Raw genomic sequence first — 20,604 nt, 5'->3', positions numbered from 1 at the left:
GCGGCGCCTCGCACGGGGCTGAAGAGGCCGGCCCGCCCCAGCCCGCCCCGGCCCTCCGGCCCCGCCCCGCCCGGAGCCCAGCCGCGCCGAGCCGCGGGCAGCGTGCGGAGCGGCACTGCCGCCGCCGGTAGGTCCGCGGGTGGGGGTCGCGCTGCTGCGAGCGGAGCAGGTGCGGTGGGAGCGGGGCTCCCCGCGGGCGGAGCAGGTGCGGTGGGAGCGGGGCTCCACGCGGGCCGCTGGTGCGGAGAGTCCTTCATTGGGTGAGGGCACCCAGAGCCGCACTCGTCTCCGCGGGTGGTGGTGGGGTTGCGCGGCCGGTGCCCGGCGTGCGGGGCTTGGCTGTGAGGATGGGGGCTTCTGCCGGCCCTGGGGCACTCCCCGAGGAGGCTGCGCCTGCCCCTGAGCGCCGGTGCGGAGGCAGGAGGGTAAGGCGGTGGGCTCGCTGTCACGCCGTGTCGGAGGGCGACTCAGGAAAAAAAAAAATCTTAAGCTTCGTAAGTAGCCAGCGATTAAGGCAGCAGAATGCTTTCCAAATGTGTTACAATGCTGAAGTGGACTATTAGTTTGGACGCGTCTTAATGAGTGTGTTAATCAGAGTTAACATCCTTCTCTGCTCACCTTTTGGGCTAATTGACTATGGCAGCTGTTAGGTTTTTCTTTGTGCTTTGAAGTATGTCTTAACCTATGATAGTAATTGTCTTGTCATGTTCATTACGTTTTTAATGTGTAAATTCAGCATGTGACTTGAGTTCAGATAGTTGGCTGTGGGTTGCCTTGAAGACGGGTGGTTGTAGATTTATTTGCCCCTAGGCTTACAGGATTGAACCAGTATCAAAAAGTTTTAAGTTCTCCCTCAAGTTTATCAGAAAAGATCTGGAGGTCTCTGTTGACTTAAGAAACCGTTTACAATTGGCAACATTGCTGGTACTTTCAGCCAAAATGCGATTTGAGCGTGGAATCCAAACTACATTTTTGTATCTTAAAATGGTCTTTGAGGGTCAAAACTGAGGTGTGTTGGCATGACCAGGAAACCTCGTATGAGCGTGTACTACTGTTTCTTTTTTTCTTAGAGCCTCTAAACCTTGTAATAAGATGTGCAGTGCAATCTCGTGCTGCCAGGCCCTGCTGGAGTGTAGCTGCCCCTTCTCTGACTCTGCTGTTGGTTTTGAGGAAGTCCTTAATCTCTCTGTGACTCAAGAGTCCTAATCTTTAAAATGGCTTAATAAGTCTTGCCACACTTGCCTCCAAGGGATATTAGCATCTACTTGATGTTCATGAAGTGCCTTGATCTGGTAGAAAAGAGGGCACAGTGCTTCCCCATTTCACCATTCTGTATTGGTTGCTACTTACATTGCATGGGTGGAAAGCAGATTATCCAACAACCAAGCTGGTATTCATGTCTGTTATCATTTACACAAGTGCTTGAAATAAGTATATGTCCATGTATGCTTAGTTTGGCATTATGTGGGTATTTAAATACAGTGGAGTTTATCCTCTCTGGAGGGTGCATCTGAAAATACACTTCTTAAGTAGTATGCTGAAGTTTCAGAAAACTTTTGCTCCTAATTCTAGAGATGCTGTACATTTTTCTGTGTATTATGAGGTCAGTAAATGTTTTAGGAATTAAAATTATGTTGACTCACTAACACATCCTTGATTTTAGTCTTACTTAGACTGATACTTATGTTCAGTCTTAGTTTTTGTCATGTTTTACCTCTTTAGAATCTGGAAAAATGTATATCAGTTTTACAATTCTCTGGTTGAAAATACAAGCTGTTTTCAAAATGCTTCAAGTGCTGTATTTATCTGTGTAAACACTTGCTGCCCAAGCACTGATTACCTACCTTACTCCCCTGACTTGAATCTCGCCTCACCTCTTTATCGCTGCTGCTGCCTCCCCCCCTCGGGCAGATAGTAGAGGCCGTGGTGGCAATAGGGCAGGGCTGTGGTGATGGGTTCACCAGCAAACTGCATGCCAGAAGATATCAATATTCTGTAAATCATCTGATGTGAATGGACACAGCTATGTACAATACAGGCATAATGACATTTTTCAGCTAAAGCCTTAGGTTGTGAAAATTCTCCATCTTTCTTCTATGTCTTATGTGCTGGGAGGCTGCTTTATGACTGGACTTACCAGCCAGGTACCAGCACACTCGACTTACTTTATTAAGTTTTCCTTTTCAAGGCTGTTGCTGCAGAGCATATATTATCCTCCACATTAAATAGACCTGTCAAGTTGATACCTGACGAATAAAGGTTTTTAAATGCTGCTTGATGTTAGTGCCATTTTCTTCATTGTACTAGAAGAAGACATGAGAGATGCAGGCTTATGCTGTGTGGTGGATAAATAAGGTTCTGATGGGGAACTGAAAGATGCTGCATATAAGTTTCTCTTGCCATGTGCCCTACAGCAAATGACGTAACTTTTCCTGTCTCATCTGTAAAATGGTGAATTCTTAGCAAATCAAGTCAGTATTCAGAAATGAGATGTATCTGTTTGAAGCTGAATTTTCTTTCTTGTTCTTAGTAGCCTTAATGCTTCATTAAAGATGTACAGCAGTAAACTATGTCTGATATCGGTGGTAGTTTTAGTTGCACTGATGCTTGTGAGCTGGATTTTCCTTTAGTTTTGTCTAGAACCTAGAAGTAGGTATGATCTACTGATCATATTATTATTATTATTATTATTATTATTATTATTATTATTTTTCCTAAAATATTCTCAAGAAGAATTTTCTTGTCTGGTGTCCATGTCCCATTCCCTGTGGAGATGAGAGAGCCTGATTTTTTGTCTGGAGATTTTTTTAAGGGTAATAAACCATAAAGTAAGAAAGGTGATTACTATCCAGTTTCTTCATGAGTATGCTTTAAGTCTTTCACCTCTTAGCATGTACCTTGTATCTGATCCAGCTGTCTCACTGCTCTGGTATTTTATAATTAGTATCTTGAAAACTCCGGGGAAAACTTTCAAATGCTATATATTTCCCACTGGGACTCTTCCATGTGGCTGTAACATTTGTTGTGAGTCCTTGGAAACGTGTATCTGTTCCTCAGGAGTTCTTCAGCTCAGTTTGATTCCCCTGACATCAGCAGAAAAACTGTTTTCTAGTGGAAGTGGCTTTGCTTCTTAGGGGCATGGTGTGTTTTGATTCCCTTAAAATGAAGACAATTTCAGATTTCTAAAATTGAGGTCTGCCTCCCTGTCCTGTTCTGCTTTCTCAGCTTGCTTGTGTGTGGTGTTCAGAGCCAAGGAGCTAGCAGAAGGATGAGGGGTTTGTTCTCTAAGCCTGTACAGGCAGCCTGGCATGCCTGTGTCTATATAATATGTGTGTGCCTGTGTAATACACATTTAGAATGCACATGTTGTATATGAGCAAATAGTTTCTTTGATGGACCCTTTGTTTTCAAGCCCTTTCTGAGTGAGGAGTCCACTAGTATGAAAAAACTCAGCCTCTGCTCTGTGTCTGGCATCCTCGCTGCTAAGGGGTGGCATGCTGTTTGCTTTGTTCATTGCTAGGACCAGTTTTAGAGGTGTTTATGCTACAAGTTTACTCCTTTAGGAGTGGTATTAGCAGTTCAGAGTATTCCAGCATGGTACATTAGCCTCTTTCCAGAAAATACAGATATTCTAAATTAAGGCTAGTAAGTGTGTGCTGGTTCAGTGACCATGCAGATACATAGTTAATATTGTATTGTGACACATTCTGGAGAATGTTAGGTTTATTTTAGACATAGAGAAGATGACTAAGAATATCTTTCATCTGTGCATAGCTACATTTATAAGCAAGTAAAAACTACCCCAAAATGATCTTTAGTCATATTTAGTTTCTTAGTTCCATGAAAGGAAAAAAATTCAGACTTGTGCTTAAATCTGAGCTCTGTGTGCTATCACCTCTTCCTGCTCTGGACTGTTGTTCATTGAGAGGTTTTGGGTGTTTTGCTTTATTACTCCTGTCCAAATTTTTGTGGTCAAGGTACTGTGCAGAAAAGGGGTAGATCCTACCTCAACACAAATTATAATAGACACTACTGCCCTAGCTTATACTGAGTTTGAGTTCTGTTTGTTTTTATTTCAGTGTCCCAGTAACACTGATATAACTAGAAGGAAAGTCTGAACTTGGGTTGATTTTTTCTTGCCTTGTTTCCTCCCGGGCTGTGATGGTAGAACCTGTTAAGGAGGGAATAGTTCTGAAGACAACCCATGGGTTCAAAGATGACTTAGGTGTCTGTTTCTGGACACTTACCTACATTTTGGTAACTGGACCCCTAAACCTTCCTATTTGAGATCTGAGTCCTTCAAGCAGATGGTTTCTTCAACTGTGTGATGGAAATATAGGGATTAGATTCAAATTTTTCTTCTTGTCACTGACATCTCACCTACATTGGTCTGGGCAAATGATGCCAGCAGTTTCTCCCCTTGCTGCATTCAGTCAAGTGGATGTTATCAATTCAGTTTTTTTAATTACTGCGCCTGGCATTGTAAGTGCGTGTTGTGGATTTTTGGCTTCTTAAAAAACAGGTTCTTTGGATCTGTTAGTTCATGCTAAATCCTTCTCAGACCTTTTAAGCTTGCAGCTTATTGCCTATGTAGACTGCAGTAAAGCCCAAGGGGGTGTTACAGTTTATCCTTCTGTGTAACTTCCCTAGCCAAGCATCAAAATAGAATTTCTAAAGCCACGTGAACTTTTTGTTGGGAGTCTGAGTCTTATAATCAAATTTAAATAGTCTTTCATAATTCAATGGTTTATCTTAACTCTTCTGCATATTTTAGCTTGTATATATATATAGTGTTATTTTTGAAAGACCAAGTGTATCAAAATGCTACTTGCTTTCAAAAACATGTTTTGCCAGTTTCTTACCTGAATAGGCAACTCCTAATTGGAAAGCTTTTAAATCTTCCAAGAAACTTTTCTTAGTCTATCATGTATGATGGAGTCCAGCAAAAATTAAATGTTTAAAAAAAAACACCAATGCAAGAACAAAGCCAAACAACAGAAAAAAGGCAACACAGGAAGTGGAGCAGGGGCAGAAGATGTGCTTTCCCCTCTCTTTGTGAAGATGGGTTTGGCAGATAGAGGAATTCTTTTTTGGATGTAATCAGATGAGAGTGCATCACAATAACTGTAATCTGTGTTATTGGCTGAAGTGAGTCCCATCTGTTAGTGGTGGTAGGAACGTGCAATACCCTTGGCCTCTAAACTTGTGCATGCAGGAAGGATTTAGAGAAACAAGTGCAGTTTCTGAAAACAGTTGCTAAAAGTGAGGGAGAAATCCACTATGCAATGTTCTCTGCTGATACCCTTTCCTGATGAAAAAACCTTCACTAAACTTTACTCTTAATGACCTTTAGAAGATAGTTGGTAAGCTTTTGGTTTCTGCTTACTTGTGAGATTAGCTTATTTTTGTACAGAGTTATCTTTTGTATATGCTTGTTACCAGACTGTCTATTACGAATTTTCTTTATGCTGTGTCACTTTGTGTTGAGATGGGAGATAATTTTAAGTTAAGGATAATTTTTTAACAATCTGAACTGATCAGGAGAAATTTCAGGGCTTGAGTTGCAGGAAGTACTTGGGTTTGACTTCACGGTAGTGAATGTGTAGAATCACAGGATCAGTCTGGTTGGAAAAGGCCTCTAAGATCATTAAGTCCAGTCATTAACCTGACTCTAGTTATTGCTGATTTCATTTATTTATTTATTTTAAGTCCTCTTGTTGTGGTCACTTTGCCCCAGCTGTGGATCTGGCACAGTATATACTTGTACATTTGAATCTCCATTGCTTTTCTCCTTTTAGAAGTGGTAAAGGACCGAGCATCCTGAGAAGAGAACTAACTTCTCCAGGTCTTATTTCCATCCTAGCTGGACTGAAGGAACTGCTGATGAAATGTGATATTTGGGTTTGGATAATTTATGTGAACGAGTTCTCTTTCCGATCCAACTTCCTAGCCTTCTGTCCAGTGTTTGTTTTTTCCTTTCACTGAGTACTAAGGATTCGTATGGTTGCCACCTGTGAAGCCAGCTGTTTCTATCAGCTAAGAAATTGTTTAAGTAATTACACAGCTGTAGGGACAGATTTTCAGACTTCAGACTTTTCCTTCATATGATGCAGATTTCAGGTTCCTTCCATTTCTATCTGCAGATTTTTAAAAGTAACAGCCAACACTCCTCTACAGTATCTGTGTTTAGAGCATTAATGTGGTAGAAAGGTACTTGTGTTTAAGGCTTGGAAACAAACTCCCTAAATATGAGTTATTGGTGAAAAACTGAATTCAGTGGACGCAACCAAATCCCTCTTGCCGTAATTACGCTCTGAAACACTGCTCTTGCACCAAGTCAACATTAAATGCTTGCATAAAGCCTTGCATAAAAAAGCCTAAATACATTCCAACAGTGAACCTGTTAAGACAAAAGAAACCACCTTTCTGTTGTTCTAATGAGGGGTGTGTGTGAGAGGGGACAAGGATTAGGGTGGTTGACTTTATTTCCTGGAAATGAATAGCATACATTTTTCAGTGTATAAAACGGATATTACTCAGTTTGTGACCTGCTTCCTAGTAAAAGTGTGTTGAAGTGAGGATTGGTTTAAATCTGTTGCGTGCATTCCTGACATACAGTTCTGTGTGATGCTATCTTGTCACAGAGGCATGCAGTGTGCCATGATGTATAAATAACCCTCTGTGTCAAAAGTAATTTGAGACAATGTGCCAAATATTTAATGAAGTGCTGGGTCTTGTCCTGGGTACCTGGTATATATTTGGGAGTAGGTATCTGAGCTGAAACTGCATCAGAGAGGGGTGATGAGTAATGTAATACTCCCTAGCACATACTGCAGAGCTAGTCTTTAGGGTACAGTAAGACACAACCAGTGTTACAGGTCAGCTGCATCTTATTTGTTACTTAGATAAGGTGCAATATGTTAACCTATGCTAGGTCAACCTGCTTTGTGCGTGTGGTGGGGGAAAAATGCCTTTAGTATCCTCTGCAGTGTAATTTTAATAAGTAATTCACCTATCAATTTTCAACATATATATAAAATAGCAAACAGAGGGGCATGGCTTTATTCCTGTGGGACATCCACGTCTCCCCAGGAGGTGGACTTAGCAGGATGTCAACCTCAGGCAGTTCTGCACACTTTGTGCCTCAGTGCAGAGTTAAGGTGTCCTGGGGCTGATGGCAGCCCTGGGAGGGACACAGGTTTGTGAGATGCAAAGCAGCAGGTGCTGGCATGGGGAGGAGGAGCTGTGTTGTGCCCCAGGAGCTTGGCAGAGGCCTGAGTGTGGGTGGCAGCAGTGGATGCAGGCCCCCTTCTTCTCTGAGAAGTTTTCTATCCAGGTTTCCTTCTGATCTGGAAATCTGTGAGTTTTGCCTGTGTATTTATGTGGGAAAAGTTATTCAACAGGTCTTTATCTTACACTTGCGTATGCAAAAATGCAAACAGGGTTATTTTCTTTATCTCCATTTTTCTTTTTTACTGATGGAGTTGTGATTATTTCCTGATTGCATTGCACGTAGAGGGCTCCAGTAATATTTCTAATGCTTTTTTATGCAGAAGCCTGATAATATCTTAAGGCCTTCTTTATTCATGCATTTTAATGTATACTCCCAAACCTTTATGTGCATAAATACTACCTGACTTAATGAATTGATTGATTACTAGCAACTTGTGTGTAGAAGCATCTTCAAGTTCGGTTATGAAGTGAAAATGTTTGTTTCCCATTTCTTTTATGTTTATTATGCATTAGTACAGAACAAAAAGATTTTTCAGTGCAGCTATTTCAGTTCAAGATGAGACAATTTTGTATGTTGTCCACAGCACTTTTTTCTTAGAAAGGCAAGTCCAAGGTTCAGTTGGGCATGCAATAAAATACACGAATGACAGCACTGTGTTTGACAGAGTTTCTTGACTCAGCTTTTTCTAGTGGAACACTTGTATGCATTTTTCAGGTGGTCAGGTAAAGCATGTGGTTCTACCAAGCAATGTCAAGATGAAGCTGTTTTGCCCTTTGAGGTAAAGTTTTGTGAGTTCTTTTACAAGTAGAACATTAAATAGGACAGAACTGGCCAAGAACTCCATAGGATACATGTTCCTAAGGTGATCTGGTTGTTTGAAATCTCAAGCCAATAGAGCTACAAACACTGGCTTCTGGAAAAAAAAAAGAATCTCTACAATTATTTGTGTCACTTTTAGTTCACTGATTTCTAAGATTAAATAAAGTAAAGGAATATATAGTGCATCAGGTCTGTGTTTGCATATGAGTTTTAGCTTAGACGTAAATATCAATGCAGATATATCACAGGTTTTTAATAGATCCAGTGGGCAAAGAGACTCTGAACCATTGCTTTTCAGTTTTATTGCGCTACTGAAATAACACCTGGGCACGCAAAGAATGGCAAAGCTTTCCTTGTCTGTCTGCCTAATCAGCTGTCATCAAGCCAATATGCTAACCCATGTGCAAAGTTTAAAAATTTGTATGAGAGAATTATTGCTAAGTAGAAAGCAAACTGATTTGACCCACTCATCATATTGACAACATAAGTATTACCTCTTACAGTTAGAATTAAGCAAAAAACGCAACAATACATTCATTATTTTTTTTACCTTACATGCCTATATTCACATGAATAATCTCTATCAAGTATATCTGCATTCATCTTTCTGGTTTTGGAAATAGGATCCTGATTTCTAATATGTCTTACTTGATATATATTCATCTTAAATATAATATTAACAGTTCTTGTCCTGTGTGAATAGTTGTTTCACCTCTTGTAGTGTGTTGTTTTTTTCTTGTTAAGGCTTCTTAAACTTCGTTTGCAGTGTCCTGTCTTTTCCCATATTAACAGATTGGTGGGAGGGGGGAGATAAGAAGAAATTACCTCTATTTTCAAATTGGTGGTTGAGTATTGACGTACCTGCATACATGCTTAGTCATGTGCTGTGATGCTGCTGAGTTTCGCTTGGCACACCCCAGCAGATGCAGTCCCTCCCCTGTTTTCAGCAGAGCCATCTTCTCTGTGGTGCAATTGTAGATGACTGGATTTGTTTTACAGCAGTGACACAGTGTAATGATAATCTTGCCAGTGCTGAGAGAAGGTGGAAACAGCTGAACTTTTTGCTTGTATAGCATGTTAAACTTCACTCAAGATACTGTTACTTGTAAGTTTTGGTCAGTGTCCCTTACAAAGCTGTCATGAACTTCTGCAAGTAGCAGTGAGACTCAGGCCGAAGGTTCTTTTTTTTTTCCTCCAACAAAATGGTATTTTAGTTGCTCATTCACATTTTTGTCTTTACCTGTTTGTTTGTTGTTTTTTTTTCTCTTCTTCTAGCCTATATTATAGATTATGTTGCTGTTGCTTTTCATTAAAATTCTAGCAGTAAAATTTTCAGCTTTAAGCTGTGAGATGTGCTCGTATGCAACCTCACAGGGATCAGAAACTAGGATGTGGGCAAGAACGTAGAGAAATCCATTGGAGAGCTCTGACGGTAGATGTGTTGGTAACTGTTGCTAGTAATCTGGGTCTTCTGTTGGAAACACAAGCATTTTGGATTTAATGTACTTCTTAACACAGGAAGTACCTGTGCCTGAGGTTACAGCAGCCTGTTGGAGCCTGGATGGATTCTACTCCGGGCAGAGCCTGGCAGAGCCAGGCAGAGCTCCTGCAGGCAGCAGGAGCCTCCAAGGCAGAGCCTCCAAGCACAGTGCCTCCTCTGCCTGCCTTGGCGTTTTGTGGGTCCTGGGAGGCAGTGTCATGTTAGCAGTGGCTGTGCTGAACTGTCCTTGTTGAGCTCCCTGCCCCAGCCTGTCGGGTGTGTGCCTTAAGCACATTTGCTAGTCTGACCTTTTAACCTGCTGATGATTAATAGACCTCTGCCAGAGCAATGTGAGGCAGAGTTACTCTGAAGTGGCCCTGCCAGTAAAGCTCTGCCTAGAGGTAAAAGGAGTAATCAAGTAAGTGCAGCTGCCCCAACTGCAAGAAAATGGGCTGTAAGGGGCCTGTGCTGAGCTCTCAGCTTCTGTTTTTAGAAAGGAAGTTTGCTTTCTGCCTGTTGCTGCACTTAACGCATTTAGAATACAGTCTGACTTGAGAGTACTGAGGTGGAATATTCATGTGTTGCCATATGCTGCCTGCCAAGATCCCTTGGAGAAATATGTACCATAAAAGTTATTCATAATTAGTTGATACACTGGACATTAGGGATCCAATGAAGTGCTGCTTTCTGCACTTTTTTCTAGTGGTCTCTCTTAGTCCGAATTTATATAGCCAAAGTGGTGTTCTGTGGGCATATCCTGTGGGCAACAACGGGAGAGATTGTAGTGGCCACTCATGTAACTCAACATCTACAACTTGCAAGTCTTAACAGTTTTTTTAGTCATCTTCTTTTATGCAAGCTTATGCCACCTTTTGTTGCAGTGAAAAAAAGAAGGTAATAATTGAAGAGCCATATCAAGTCAGTCATAAGAGCTAGGAATAAACTGCCCTGAGTGTCATTAACTTGCTGCATTGGGGCACCTGATAAACAAACAGTTCATTACTAAGGTTTTTGAATTTTAATCCGTGTGCTTTTGTTGCTCCTGCAGAGGCAAAGCATGCTGGTTGTGTCCACTAGCAAAACCAATGGTCAGCAAGGGGCAGAGGTGAAAGAGCCCCAGCTGTATGTAGAGGGGTGAGGAGGACTTTGGATTGTGGAACACAGATAAACCATCATATGAAATATGAAAAAAGAGTTTGTCATGAAAGGCTCTACATTAGGAGTCCTGGGATCTGTGCTCACAAGTAAAATCACCATAATAAATCCTTGGATGTGCATGGGTGGTTTTAAATGTGGAAGTTCATGGTAGCAAGTTAATCTGGCTAAAAAGGAGCCTGTTTTCCCTAAATGGGGAAATGGCTTGTCTGATGGACCTTCTTTAAAAGGAATTCCCAGAGGCTGATAGCATCAATGAAGTCAAGTTCAGTCTAGCTTTGATAGAAAACATGAGGTTTGACAGCTTCTCATCCTGCCTAGCTGCACTAGGCACCAGAAACACCACCAAAGAGATATTTATGTTCAAAACCTTTGCTATGATAATCTGGGCTACAGAACGTAGAGTTTTCAGGGTATTTGAATTTAATATATTTCATAGTGATCTGTGCTTGGCTGGAATGAAGGTGGGAGGGAGAACTCCTATGTTGCACCTTAAAGAAATGGACTGATTCTGTGTCTGTTGCAGTCACTTCCCAGCTCCCTTTCATGAGCATTTCTGAGTTACAAATGCATTATGGAAATATCTTGACTGGCATACAAGCTTTTTTACCTGATCCTGTGCTTTTTAGTTTTCTTTTGTCTTCACATAGTGTGATGTACATGAAGAAGGTAGGACTGTTTCTTGAAAATTTTGCTTCCGGAACTAATGTAACTTCTCTTTAAACTTGTTACATACTTCTTCTCCACGATATTTCGTTTGAGGTTTAGTTTGTATGTTGACTCACTTTGTTGCTTTTTGTTTTGGTTTGGTTTTGGTTTGGATTTGCTTTTTTTGTTTGCTTTTTTTGTTTGCTTTTTTTTTTAGGGGAGTGAGCAAATTGCATCCATTTGTACCTGGTTTACCAACTGTCCAAAACTTCTCATGTCTGCCTTTTTTTTTTTCCTAACTTTCCCCACCCCACCCCCCTCCATGCAGTAACTGCACAATACCTGAAACTCCATTGTGGTCACATGCTTGTGGGTGCAGCATGTACCGAAGAACCAGTTTGTAGCTTCAGTTCAAAATCGAGAGGCAAAATACTGCATCATAATTCAGCTTTTCCTTCAGAAAATACAGTTGTTTTTCTTTGCTTTATGCAGTTTGTCAGTTGCTCATTCTCCTCGGTAGTTAGAGTAGCAGTTCTGAGCAACTGCTAGGGGTGAGAAAAAAATGAAAATATTAATGTCTTTTTTTTTAACAAAAAAACAAGGTTTTATATGGAAAGAAAAGTTGAGAAGCAGAAAGCATCCAACAGAACCCTTAAAGTGCTTATTTCTTTTATAACCCCCCATCATAGTGCTTTACAAAGCTGAATGGAACTATAGAACCTTTTGCCAATTTGTTTTGGAGTTTTTTTTGAGCAGATTAATGAGTGGTGTTGTGTGTGGGTCCTTCTGCTGCCCAACCCTAACCTTCCCTGTCCTCTGGTGGAGGCAATGGCAGAATTTGGTCTGGTCAAAACACAGATTTGCCCTCCCTCTGTCTGTGCCTGTCCTTTACCAGCCACCTCCATTCTGTTACCTAGGCCAAAAGTCAGGCTTAGTATGGCAGTGGCAGAGATGCCAAATGCAGATCATTGCAGTCTGTAATTAAATGGCTAGGAAAGTACTGTGCAAGTAAAGGCTAGTTCTGTGCTGTTTTCATGGGTTTATGAAACCTGTGGAACACTCAGAGCCCTGTGTATCAGGCTCCAAGGATGTCTCACTTTAGAGAGATGCTGCAACAAAGCCTATGCTGTTTTTGTGCATACAGCTCCTGGGTACTAGTTGCTTGCTCACGGCAGTAATACATGCACTGCATTTTGGCATTAGCAAACTCTTTATTCTTAGTAAACTAAAACCTGAAAACTGGGTGTGGATAAAGATTTGGTTGTACATTTCAGTGAAATAAAAGCAATACTGTTTACCTGTATGCAGAAGAGCAGAATTATGTAAAACTGGAGAGATAGGCTAAGCCAGTATAAAGGTCTCAGGCTCAAGTAAGAAAAACATACATACTCTTTGTAAAGAGGAGAACTTTACAAAAACTTTTTTTGTGCTGGAGAAGATGAATAGTAATTTAATTCTGAGGCTTATCTCAGCTTGCCTGGCTAAAACAGTGATGCATTTGTAATCTCTCACATTATTGGTTTAATGATGCTCTCAGACACTTTTTTTTTGGAAGGGGCTGCTTCCTAACACTTTATACCCACTATTTTTTTTTTCTGATGGAATTCCAGAAATAGTATCTCAAGATGTATTTTGTTGTTTAACTGAGAGGATTTTTCTGAGCAGAAGTGGGTGATGTTTTTGTAATCCTCTTGGAATCTTTATTTGGTTTTTTTATATTTTGTTTTTCTTCATTTTCTGGGAAGTCAAGACTGAGAAAGGGTAGAAAATTGTCCTGCACATTTTATTCCAAAAATACTGTTTCTACTTTCAGAAGCAGTCTTTTCTAGTCTCTTCTGGTAACTGTGGGTCAAGTTTACAAGGACACACACAAAAAGAAAACAGATATCAAGTAATTCCAGTGACTTGCTTTCTTTTATCTTCTCATATAAACATTCCCTGGAGCAGAGTTCGGTGTTTAACCTAAATTTTCTGGTTTTCCACCACCCTTTGGCTGACTTGTCTGGGTGTGGCTTCACAGTTCTCTGTTATTCAGTGGTTAATGTTCAGTGGTGAATTGACAGTACTCTAACCATTCACAAATCAAAGCTTTTTTTTTTTTAATTATTCTTTTTCTCTTTCTTTAACTTATTTGTGGTTCTCAGGGATTTCAGTGTGGACTGATGACACTGATACCCTGATGATCTACAAGAGGTATTGTGTCCCTAACGTCTGTTAAAAAATAAGAATTGAATATGTTGATTGCAACAAGTGGGTGTGTATACATATAAAGATAATGCCCAGAATGTTGTAGTTTTTGATGAGTGGCAGTGCAGTACTGTCTGTATTTTCAGTGGATTAATCCTGGTCACTGATCTGGAAGACTGATGTCTACAGATGAGAGAGCAGCTCTGCAAAATGAATTCTCATGACCTGGAGCCCTCAGGGTCTTACAGCCCTTGTTCTGTCTGTTTCTTCCGCCTGTTCAACTCTTAGGTAACTGCAGCAGCCCCAGTCATGAGAGAGAAATACACTGCTACTGCAGTGTACTGCCAGGGATCCACATTTGGAAAGACAACCTGAAACACACTCCAGAGAGATTTTGGCGTGTATTCTGTGAAAGCTACATCGGTGCTGGCCTTTTCTTCCCCCAAGACATATCCTGGGCAATTTGCTTCAGCCCAGCCATCATTTCACTTTTTTGCTTAAAAAGAACCAAAACCAAAAAAATAACCAACCAAACAGAAAAACCCACAAACAAACAAACCAACACCCAAACCCAGCCCCCCCCCTCAAAAAAAACCCACAAAAAAAACCAACCTGAACAAACAATTAATTTTGTTTTTCACCAGAAATCTTCAGGTAAAACAAGAGTGTGGTCTATGTTCATTGGTCCCTCACTGGCAAGGTACTTTCTGGTGTCTCCAGCTGATATCTTCAGATAGTTCTTGGTTTGAGTAGCAGCAGTGCTGAGCACCTGTCTTTGCTTCATAGCCCGCTCTGGGTCAAGAGCAGCCACGGGTAAAGGGCACAGGCTGTATCTGGGCACATGATGGCTCCCAGATGGAGAGAAGAGGAAGGCACCAAGCCTGGTGATTCCCTTTTGCCCCATACTTCCTGCTGGGGGACCACCGTATTCATAGAAATGTGGTAAGCACCTTCCTTTGGACATTTGCCCAGAAGCCCTTGGCGCAGTCTCAATGTTGTTGTCTGTCAGCTCATAGCCTATCTCATTGCGCCACTATGCTTTCTGGCAATTATTACCTATTCTCAAAAAAGTCCATTGAACCAATCATATTTTTCCAATGATTGATGAACTAAAGGGTCTAGCTAATATTTCCTTCATTCTAATATGTGATTTGCTTCTCCTTTTTTCAATTGGGTGTATTTACATCCATAATTTTTGGTCACCATGCATTACAGAAGGACAAGCTGTTACTAGAGGAACTGCTTGCTGACCAAAGGGGGCCTCCAAATTTTTGTTTGTTATAGCTGACCATCACCTTACCAAGAGATTTTGCATGAACATAGCCTCTGCTCAGCTAGTGGTTGTGCATTTTTTGTGCTCCTCGTACACATGTGTGCCATCTGAGTTTCCCTGTGACCAGGAGGAGCAGAGAGGAGGGCACAGGGCGTGTGAGAGAGAGTGAGGATGTTGAAGCTCCTACTGGGCAGGGGAGCAGGTAGTGCTGAAGTTCCCCTCACCATCCTTCTCCTGTGTGAGCTGGCCCTGCTGCCCTTCCTGCTGGAGTGTGATTACAGTAATGGTAAATAGGATATACCTTCTTTCTGAATGAGAAGTCTGGCGTCAGTGGGTCCTAACATCCTACTTGAAATTCGAAAATCACGCACTGAATCAAACAACCAACCCGCTGCCTTTCTAGGATTAACTTTTATATCTCTGCTGTCCCGGTTTGTGAGCTTGAAATTATAAATGCAGATATAGGAAAAGAAAGCAGAATTTTCAAAGTGCTTAAAGTGTCATCCTTTTTAATTGTTTTCACTGACAGTATTTTCATAACATCTTTCTAACTTAAAAATAACAGGTGGGCATTTCTTAAAAGGTACACTTCCTTGCTGGTTGATGTTATCCTTATGGTATACTTTTTTCCTTTGCTCTTGTGATCCTAACCTAGGTAAACATCAGCATAAACTTTCTAGTGTTGTTTAGGTTGTGTTTCTAATCTACTACAACAGAGCTAAAAATGTTCTGTCTTGTAACTAGTCTAAAGAACAGTCAGGTTTTAATATCTTGTTTATGCATAATATTAACTCCTAATGACTGGCCTAATCATCTACTGCTAGCTTTGAAGATTAAGACTATATGGAAGCTTCTAACCTTGTTATAGAACTTTTAGTGCCCTTGTTAGAAATAATGCTTTTTAAATACTCACTGTAGTCTGCAGAGAATAATTGGGCTCAATTTGGGAATAATTTTTCCTCAAAAACATTATACTTAAATGTTTAGATTTACAATTTCCAGTGGTATAGGTACAACCATTATTGTAAAAGAAATAATAAAAAAAAGAAAATTTCTTTATTTTATAACTCACTTCTCAGAAATGCATTGGTATTTCTGATGAGTAGTCTAAATATACACTGCATACAGATGCCTGGAAAACTATGCATTGTCATTCGTTTGAAATACTTGTTCCTGGGCTTTGCAAAATGAACACCCAGGGGATCTGTGCAGGTGTCAGGACATTATGAACCCTGTGACTACCAGTTTTTTGTCCAGTGCTATCTGAAATATGGGTTGCAAGAGTGGCCTATGGCAAAGCCAGTGCAGTGCACCTTGGGCCCACCAGCTGCTGTGGCAGGGGCAGATGTTGGACCCTATATCTCTGGGGTTCCACGTGGGGCAGCATCCCTTGCTTTACCCACGCCAAGGCTGTGTGTTTGCATGAATGGAGACATGCAAGCCACTGACTTATGTGGTTGATCTCATTTTACTTGTCAGTGTCTTAGTGTATTCCCACAGCAAAACTTGAAAGCTCAGAAGAGTAACATCAAGAAACAAACTGGACTATTTTTAAAGCTTTCAACTTTATAATGTGTGGAATGTGACTTGCTCTTTGTAGCAGATGAAATCATACAAATAGGTCATTTTGTGCTTCCTGTGAACATATCTAAAATACTCCCTGCAAAGTGTTAGCGTGCTTGTGCACGTGCTTCCAGCTATATTTTATTGTGGGATGATTCCAGATGTAGCAGGTTAAAATGGCACAGCAGCACTTGTTGGCAGGCTTATGTTTGAAATTTCTCCTCTATAACTTCAGCAAAACAAGCTGATAGCGTGTACGGTAACGTTGTAAGATCGTAGGCACAGAGCTGCTCTGTATGAGCTGTTTTGAATTCCACACTTGGCCTGAGAAATTATTTTGCAGTTCTGTAGAAGTTAGCTTTTTATAAAAATATGGAAAAGTAATCTGTCTGTTTATAAAGACAGGCTGTTTGTGAAGCTTTGTTCAGAAGCATTTTATGTTGATTGATGTTTCTGTCAGGACTGTGCGTCTTAACAAATGTGTTTTCTGTTTGTAACCAGTAGAAAACAAGTATTTTAGGCCAATGTATTTTTGTGTGTTTTAAATACTTTTAGAAGCAATGCAAAGGAGAGCTTCAGTTGTACCAGAATCACACTTAATATTTTCTTGTGTGTGTGTCCTGTTATGTCAGTTCTGGGAAAACATGCAGAGAAAGCACACCATCAAAAAGCTATGTTTCCTCCAGATAAAAATATTTATATTTAAAATCATCACCATGAAAGCAAAGTGCCTAATGTGAGTAGAAACTAAGTTGAAAAAAAATCTAAAAGTTCTCTAACATGGCTACTCGCAAATTTCAGTTATTATAAATAGTATTGAGATTTCAGTTATGTCAGGGAAGATACAGCAGAAATACTGTTGATTTTACTGATGATGAGGAAAGGCCAAAGTAAATTTTTACACAGATGCTCCAGAATCCAATCTTTCGTTTCTGTTGATGTTTCTAACCTTAAGCAAACAATAAATGTATTGTATCCTGCATGCCAAACTGAAGTCTTAATAAAAGAATTTATTCTCAGTAAACATGGCTGAATTAGGGCTGTATTGAAAATGGAATCAGGATTAGTGGTAATGAAATGCGAGGAATTTAATTCTTTTCCAATCACCCTGAGGAGCATGTTCAAATATTAGAAACAGAGCATTAAGGGACTAAGGAAGGACTTCATCTCTGCAAGTCTGAACTTAAATTAGGGTTGTTTACAGTGGGACAACTAAGCCAAGATTTTTTTTAAAATTTTTTAGTATACCACCTCAAAACACTGACAAGCAATTCACATGGTACTGCTGTAAAAAATGTAAGTTATTTTCATTTAATTACTCCTATATGTCAACTTAAGTGCTTGATCTATTGTGCTGAGAGGCTTTGTATGCAGACATGATCCAACTCCATACATCCATTTAACTAGTGATAATCACTGGAATCACCCAGACAGTGGGTATTTTTTTGCTATTCTCAAAATCTTCTGTAGTAACAGAGCTTGTTTCCTGACAGAAATTGTCAGCTAAGGCTGGAAGTAGTTCTCCGATGTATGTATCCTTACATGCATTGTTTTTTTAATTTCTACTTTCTGTCCCTTGTGCACTGCTTTCCTTTAAGCTGTAGTGAGATCATAACTTTCTCCTTGGGTAGACACCAGGCCTGAACAGCACTTCTCAGCTTTTCTTATCTGGCATTCCTGTTTGCCCCTGAGTGGAAACAGAAAGGAGGCAGGGCTAACTTACTGCAGTAGAAGGGATCATAAAAATAAGTGCAGTCCTTCTTCCCTTTGTCTGCACTTCGTGTCTGAAAGCCCTCCAGAGACTCCTGTAATACTGCAGGAGGCTGCATGGAAGGCCAAATTCTTCTGTGTGCTTATTACATCATGCATGGGACCTAAAATGACAGTTCTTGTTAGCTGTAGATATAATCCATGGTTGCTTCAGTTCTAACTTTAAAAAAGTTTGTCCAGACTGTTTCCTGCTCTGTAATTCTCTCCTTTCTGTGGCCCAAATTTATATTAGGCTCTGTAGCACTTCAGTAGAGTTTCACATAAACTGCATTGTATTTTTGGATTGTGCTTCCAGAGGCAGTTCAGTGGTCACTTTGAAAAACATAGGTTACAATTTCAGCATCAGTACTTAGATTGATGAGACTTCTAGATCTATGGTTAATCCCTAAAGTGATCTAAATGATGAAGGAAGAAAAAGGGTAAATTATAATACTCTAAGAACATGAGTATTTTCCCAAACATTTATTTTCCCCACTACAGGTAAGCAGTTCATGTATTGCCTTTTAAGTCTATAGAACAGTTGCAGAACCAGAAACTTTAAGTTGAGAATTATTCCATTCAACTTCTTGTCCTTATTGCATTATTTCTACATCCTGCAGTACAATCCTGCAGTGATATATTGATGAGTCACATACTTTTCCAGGAACTGTATATACTTGGAGCACCATATCCTCTCTGTCATCTGTCAACATAGTGTTCATGCCAAATAAAGGAAAGAAAAAAAATAAAAGGAAAAAAAAAAAGTGTTTCCAGCAAGCTAGAAACCTCAGTAACCAGAGTCTCCCATCTTATCCTGTCTTTCTGACCACAAAATGGAGCTCTTTTTGAGAATATGACCTTTGACAGAGCGAGGAGAAATGCTTCACTGGTGAGAAAATGTCTGTGCTGAGATGGCACTCCACAGCTTTTCAGCTTGGACAAGATGACAGCGCGTGGAAGTTCACAGGAAGATTTTGTACCCAGAAAGAATAGCCTCAAGTCCTGGTTTTGCAGTATTGGAGGAGGGAAGATTTAGGGCTGGGAAGGTGTCCTGGCTGTCCTTCCTCGCCCAGTGAAAAGCAGAGGGAGCCCAGGGCTGCCATGTCTATTTGTTGTGTGTGCACGTGCATGTGCAGCACCTGCCTACTTTCACTGTTTGCATCATGCTAAAAATGTTTTCTTTTCCTTCATCAGCAGTGGCTCCAGCTGACCATCTTTTTTGTCTTCTCATTGTTACGAGCCCTGGAACATGCTGCCTTTCTTCTTTGGCTGGTTCTGATATGGCTCTATTCCTTCAGCTTCTTCTGCTCCCTCAGCAGCTGAGGCTATAAAAATTTCTCTGTGAGCAGAAAAGACACTAAATTAAAGAGCTTGTGTACAGGCTTACTTATCAGTTATGGCAGAGTTAACTTATAAAGATATTTGTGTTATATGAACATGATAACAGTCTTGTGGTAAGCTAATGAGAACAATGGAGAGGAAGTATTGTTTTATAGCCATGAAATTGGTCTAAGTCTTTGGTGGCACTTAAAGACTGATGAGAGTTTATAGTGATTAAGAAAATCTAACATGCCTGCCACTCCCTTAGCTGAAATGCCTGAAGTGGAACATTTCACTAACACTTCCCCACTCCCAAGAAGCTATTCATAATTATTTTGAGAGAAAAAAATATACTTTGGCTTTTCTGTTATAAAAAATATATCAGGCACGTATGGAAGTTAGGTGAATTAAGTGTTTGTTTATCCTTGATTTTAATTCTTTTTTTTTCAATAGGTCTGGAATCCAGGGGTGCCTGTATATCAAGCTGCTTGAGCAACATTGCAGTGTCTTACAATGTGCTGTTGCTGTCTTTAGTTGCCCTGTGTTGCTTTCCCTTGCAGTAGCACTCACTTGTAAAGCTTGAGCCCAGATGCACCTCAGCCTTTCCACACGGCAATCCCTTACCTTTCCCCAAAGAATTTCTAGATCAGTTGGCTGGGCCCTGCTCACACCCACACCGGGGTAGTGAAGGTAGCTGGGCTCCCTCCTGGCTGTGTGCAGTTGTTGGAGGGGTTTGCTCATTAATCACGGAAGACTTGAACCAGGAAAGGTGTTGGATGTCCTCAACTCCTTTTCAGTCAGTGGGAGTTCACAGAACTCAGAGTCTTGAAAAATTAGACGTTCTGGAAGTTGTGAGCTTATAAAATGTTTCTTCTTCTTCAAAGCCACAAATCCCTTCAGAAAAGGGCATGGAGCATACTATAAATGAAGTATTCAGAGGGGAAAACAAAAATTGCCTGACTTATTCTTGGCACCAAATATTTAATCATGACATTTGGTCTTAGAAAATGTACAAACTCTCAACATTGCCAATTTATTTTACCCACAAACCAACAGCAGACTGATGATGTGCACACAAAGGTTATTTATTTTGAGTGCAGGCATGGAATGTGAGTATTCCAAATGCTTCCTTATATCTCCCCATGGGATCTCTTTAATAAGTTGCATAATATTTTC

General features: G+C 40.5%; 1 protein-coding gene across 1 annotated transcript in view; it reads left to right on the top strand.

Annotated features, from left to right (window-relative positions):
• The first annotated feature begins 50 nt into the window (after window positions 1–50).
• The window catches only part of LOC103538468 (F-actin-monooxygenase MICAL2), a 107,049-nt gene continuing 86,495 nt past the window's right edge, over window positions 51–20,604 (top strand). The window contains exon 1 of the mRNA XM_030451533.1: window positions 51–127. The gene's annotated coding sequence lies outside the window, so the exon portion shown is untranslated. The remainder of the gene's footprint in view (window positions 128–20,604) is intronic.

This window comes from Calypte anna, chromosome 5, assembly GCF_003957555.1.
Source record: "Calypte anna isolate BGI_N300 chromosome 5, bCalAnn1_v1.p, whole genome shotgun sequence".
Lineage (NCBI taxonomy): Eukaryota > Metazoa > Chordata > Aves > Apodiformes > Trochilidae > Calypte > Calypte anna.
The sequence above is the reverse complement of the archived record's forward strand: the minus strand, read 5'-3'. Positions and strand labels throughout refer to the sequence as shown.